The sequence below is a fragment of the Pan paniscus genome, chromosome 23 (genome assembly GCF_029289425.2).
Source record: "Pan paniscus chromosome 23, NHGRI_mPanPan1-v2.0_pri, whole genome shotgun sequence".
NCBI classification, from domain to species: Eukaryota; Metazoa; Chordata; class Mammalia; order Primates; family Hominidae; genus Pan; species Pan paniscus.
This window is the reverse complement of record NC_085927.1, coordinates 60,562,630-60,568,629: the sequence shown is the minus strand read 5'-3', so window position 1 is coordinate 60,568,629 and position 6,000 is coordinate 60,562,630.

Below are 6,000 nucleotides of genomic sequence, written 5' to 3'. Positions count from 1 at the left end.
TTAAGAAAAATGGGAGAGACCAGGCTCAGTCGCTCACACCTGTAATCTCAGCACTTTGGGAGGCCAAGGTGAATGGATCACAAGGTCAAGAGATTGATACCATCCTGGCCAACATGGTGAAACCCCATCTCTACTAAAAATACAACAAAAATCAGCCAGGCATGTGGCGGGCGCCTGTAGTCCCAGCTACTTGGGAGGCTGAGGCAGGGGAATCGCTTGAACTTGGGAAGTGAGGTTGCAGTGAGCCAAGATCGTGCCACTGCACTCCAGCCTGGTGACAGAGTGAGACTCCATCTAAAAAAAAAAGAGAAAGAAAAAGGGGAAAAAAAGAAGAAAAAAATTGAAAACATTATTTTGAAGGCTTATAGCCAAGAAAAATTAGAATTCTGTCCAAACTGTAGAAAATAATAAAAATTGAAAAACATTAGGCAAGACTAGAATCTAACAACAGGTGTACTATAGGTTTTGAAACATAATTTTTCTCTCTCCAGTTTCCCTTTTTTTTTTTTTTTTGAGACGGAGTCTCGCTCTGTCGCCCAGGCTGGAGTGCAGTGGCGCCATCTCGGCTCACTGCAAGCTCCACCTCCCGGGTTCACACCATTCTCTTGCCTCAGCCTCCCGAATAGCTGGGACTACAGGCGTCCGCCACCGCGCCCAGCTAATTTTTTTGTATTTTTGGTAGAGACGGGGTTTCACTGTGGTCTCGATCTCCTGACCTCATGATCCGCCCACCTCGGCCTCCCAAAGTGCTGGGATTACAGGTGTGAGCCACCGTGCCCAGCCGTAAATTTTTTTTACATCAAGCCCAATCTCTAGAAAGACCATGTGATTTCCCTTTAATTATAGACAACTTGATCATATCAAAATTTTTGGGTTTTTTTTTACAAATCCTCTTATTGTGACTTACACAGACCATTTGTGACATGCTTGGACTTTCTGGTTTGTCTTGAACATCCCTCTTTCTTAAACAGTCATTGTACATAGGACTAAATTTACCATACAAGATTCTTTCTCATATTACATTATTTCTCTTTAAGCTTTCTTACGAAAAAAAAAAAACTCTTTATTTTTATAGCTTTCTTTACATCTCTCTTATTTCCTGGTTCCTTTTCCCTTGTTTTATATATAACCTTTAAATGTGCTTTCAATTAGACAAAAATTGTTCACCATTTTAAAAAGGACACACATTTTTTAGAAAGAATGATTTCCTACAACATATTTTTATTGGAAAATACCCAAATAATGAAATATCCATTATTTAATTTAATATAACTTTAGGCTGGGCACAATGGCTCATGCCTGTAACCCCAGCACTTTGGGAGGCCAAGGCGGGCAGATCACCTGAAGTCAGGAGTTCAAGACCAGCCTGGCCAACATGGTGAAACCCCATCTCTACTAAAAATACAAAAAATTAGATGGGCGTGGTGGTGCATGCCTGTAATCCCAGCTACTTGGGAGGCTGAGGTAGGAGAATTGCTTGAATCTGGGAGGTGGAGGTTGCAGTGAGCCGAGATCGTGCCACTGCACTCCAGCCTAGGTGACAGAGAGAGACTCCGTCTCAAAAAAAAAAATTAATATAACTTTAGATTCTAAATTATGATGAGTTTGTCTATAATTACTTATACCATTACATTTACCTAATTATTTTATTTTAATCATTTACCTAGATTATTTATGAAAACTGCAATAGACATCATTTAAAGTTATAGAACCACCATTTGCAAAATTATAACTGAGACAGTGAAAAGATTTGACCTAATTGACTCCATCTTGCTTCTAACCTCCAAGCTGTCTTTGTTCATTCCTGGGCATAGGCTGAACAAACTTTAGGAGGAACTTAGTTTATAGTTTAGCTTTGAAACAAAGACGATAACAATTCTCTCCCAAAACAAACCTTATGGCCTGTGGACTAGAACACCTAAAGCTACAAGATTAGAAGTTATGGTAATCTTACTAAATTCGAGATGTAGCTATTTTCATTAAACAAATATCAATGTCTTATTTATTAAAAATTACAAAAGCAATTACACAAGGGTTGGGTTTATAGTTAGGGTTAGGGTAACCTATGTAACCCCTATGCCAATTTTGACACCTTATAGTATTTGGCAGGGATAAGTATGAAATTGCTTGATCAATAAATGCAAACAAAAATGTATGCTGGCAATTCTTAAGACATTTCTAATATTACTTTACCAATAATTTGCTAGCTTATTAAAGATCGTACATAAGTTATGTAAACTTGAAAAAGCATTTGACTAGTCTTTTCTTTTTTCCTGATAAAGTATTTGATGCAAACGCTTTTCTTTTCTTTTCTTTTTTTGAGATGAAGTTTAGCTCTGTCACCCAGGCTGGAGTGTAGTGGCACGATCTTGGCTCACTGCAACCTCACCTCCTGGGTTCAAGTGATTCTTCTGTCTCAGCCTCCTGAGTAGCTGGGATTACAGGTGCGCACCACCACGCCAAGCTAATTTTCTGTATTTTTAGTAGAGATGGGGGTTCACCATGTTAACCAGGCTGGTCTCGAACTCCTGACCTCATGATCCGCCCACCTCGGCCTCCCAAAGTGCTGGGATTACAGGCGTGAGCCACTGTGCCTGGCTATTTTCTTAAATCAATTAATTAGAGCTCTTAATAAATTCAATAGTGAAACACTGTATACACATTAATTAAATCATTCATTAATTTTTTTTTTTTTAGACAGAGTCTTACTCTGTCAGCCAGGCTGGAGTGCAGTGCCTGAAATCGTGCCTCCCAAATTTAAGAATGAGAGAAGAAGGAGAACAACCCCCTTTTGAGCACTACTATGAAAACAACAGTTCAGTTCCTCACTCAAATACACATAGACAAGCAAAATCATGATTAATTTTGGGAGAAAAAGCAATAGAGAAGGCCCTTTAGAATGCATCTCCAAACTAGAATTAGGATCACTAAACAACTTTCTAGAAGAGAAAGAAAAACAGCCAAGACTACTCCCTGTAAACTATGCTCAGTCACCCCTAACTTTGTAGCTGTTGTCCACAATTACACATGCCAAGGTCAAATCCTCTCACAGTACAAGGTCATCTCTGGTACCCCAAAGCCAAAAACGTCAGGTCATGCAATACAGGAAAACAGCTTTAGACCGAAGAAGAATCTGCCTATGACTTGAAACTCCACAAAGAAAACAGGACACCCCAAAAGGGGCGAGTGATGCCTTTGTTCTGAATTCTTTTTTTTGAGACAGAGTCTGACTCTTGTTGCCCAGGCTGGAGTGCAGTGGCACAGTCTTGGCTCACTGCAAGCTCCGCCTCCTGGGTTCAAGCGATTCTCCTGCCTCAGCCTCCCAAGTAGCTGGGATTACAGGCACCCGCCACCACACCCAGCTAATGTTTTTGTATTTTTAGTAGAGATAGGGTTTTACCATGTTGGCCAGGCTGGTGTCAAAGTCCTGACCTCAGGTGATCCGCCTGCCTCGGCCTCCCAAAGTGCTGGGATTACAGGCGTGAGCCACCGTGCCCGGCCTGTTCTGAATTATTTAAAGGGATTCAAGTCATTAGAATCCTTCTCTAGATTATTTGCAAATGGCAAACGGGGGGAGGAGGTATAGGGTGAAAGAAAATAAATGAAAGAAGTTTTTTTAAAAAAAAACGAAGCAAACACAGAAACCAAGCGCATGGTTCTCTGGTTTTCTTTGTTTCGTTGTTTTTTCCACTTTTGCAGCTGCAAAGAATTTTAGCCAAATTAGACAGGCTTGTTATCCATAATTTGGAATTCTCACTCAGATTTGACCAAGTCAGGTACGGTTGGTCAAATCTGATGGGAGAAAGACCAGAATAAACAAGAAAAAACCCCAACAATATGATCACAGAAGGGTCTAATGGAGAAATTAAGACCAGCTGATGGTTAAACGTTAGCCAAGACAAAACCCCAATTCGGCTACTTACCTAGGGATGGGTCTCAGGCTGAAGATGGCTCTCTACCATCCTAGAAGCAGGAAAAAACTCGAGCTCGTCTTCCCTGCTGGGATTGAGCTCAAACTCCATAAAGGAGTTACCTGCCTTCCATCATCACGGAAGCATGAAAGCTTGCCTTCCTTGTTGGAAGGAAGACAAACTCCAAAAAGAAGGGAGTTGTACAGCAAATAAACTTTAGATCTTCACCAAATTTTGGAAGCTGAGGGATTCTCTGGAGGGGATGCTGCCAGATCTCAGCAAATTGTCCTGTTGGTTTGAGCCATAAAGTTAGCTCATGCTGGTACCAAGCACTGATAGGAGATTTGTCCAAATCAGGGGCATCTCCACTCAGAATCCCTCCGTGGTTACCAAAATGTGAACCCCGAATATCTGAGATGCTCTCAGTTAATTTAGAAAGTTTATTTTGCCAAGGTTGAGGACACAAGCTCGTGACACAGCCTCAGGGGGTCCTGACAACATGTCCCCAAGGTGATCAGAACACAGTTTCATTTTATACATTTCAGGGAGACACAAGACATCAATGAACATACGTAAGACGAACATTGCTTTGGTTCAGAAAGGCGGGACAACTGGAAGCAGGGAGGGGACTCCCAGGTCATAAGTAGATCAGATATACATCTATCTCAGTGAGCAGACGGGTGACTTTGGATACAATGGGAGGCAGGTTTGCCCTAAGCAGTTCCTAGCTTGACTCTTCCCTTTAGCTTAGTGATTCTGGGGCCCCAAGATTTATTTTCCTTTCACAAGCTCATGCCTGGGCATAGGAGTGGGAGAGAGAGCTTGGGGACCAGGCTGCCCTCCTGAGAGAATGCCACAGTGTGGGCATGAAGGAGTCCAGGGAGCAGTATTCCAGGTTGGGGAAACAGCAAGCTCAGTGGCCGGAGGCTGGAGGATGCTTGCAGCCAGCCTGGGCAGACAGCTTGAGGGCAGTATATCAGAGACAAAAGTGACTCAGTGACACTTGTTAAAGCACAGTCAGGCGCACTTCATTCAGGACCATCGCCAGAGATATAGAGACCACTGGAAGGGGATTTGGCAGCGGGGGAGAAAGACTGGACTCAAACCCAAATACAGCCTGGGTAACTGGGAATTTATAGCCAAGGAGCAGGGTGGGGGCAGGAGATGTTAATGTACTAAGGGAAAGCATCAGGTGTGAAGAGGATTCTTGCTGAGGACAGGCCAGAGTGACCAACATCACCTGCCAGGTGGTGGAGGGTGAGGAACCTGACCAGATATGATTGCAACTGCCTTTGCAAAACTGCGACTGAAGCAGTGAAGGAGATCTAACATCTAACATCTAATCAGCTCCATCCTGCTTCTAGCCTTTAAGCCATGCTTGTTCCTCTGTGGGCACAGGCTGAACTAACTTTGGGAGGAGCTTAGTTTATAGTTGGCAGTTTAAAACAAAGATGAACAGCCCTTTCCCCAAACAAACCTCCTTCTTCCCTGGGGACTAGTCTGCCTTTATAGGACTAACAAATTAGCCACAAGATTAGAAATTATGGTTTAGGAGTCATGCTGCTGGAGGCTGCAAGATTCTGATCCTCCCTAAACTGCTCCTAAGTAAGAACAGTGCTTGAGATATTTTTGCAGACCCTGCGCTTGATGGATCAGCTGGCACCACCCAGATCCATAAACTGGCTCATCTGATCTTGTGGCCTCAACCCAGGAGCTGACTCGGCACAAGAGGACAGCTTCAGCTCCCCATGATTTCGTCTCCGACCCAACCAATCGGCATTCTCAACTCACTGGCCTTCCCCCACTCACCAAATTACCCTCAAAAACTCTGCTCCCCGAATGCTCGGGGAGACTGATTTGAGTAATAATAAAACTCTGGTCTCCCATACAGCCGGCTCTGCGTGAATTACTCTTTCTCTATTGCAATTCCCCTGTCTTGATAAATCGGCTCTGTGCAGGCAGTGGGCAAAGTGAACTCACTGGGTGGTTACATAAAGGGTGATCAGGTCCTTACTAAAACTGGATTTTACAAGGAAGTGCACAGATGGGCTTCGGAGAAGGTTCAGGAGCTGCCGTCTGCCCAAGCAGA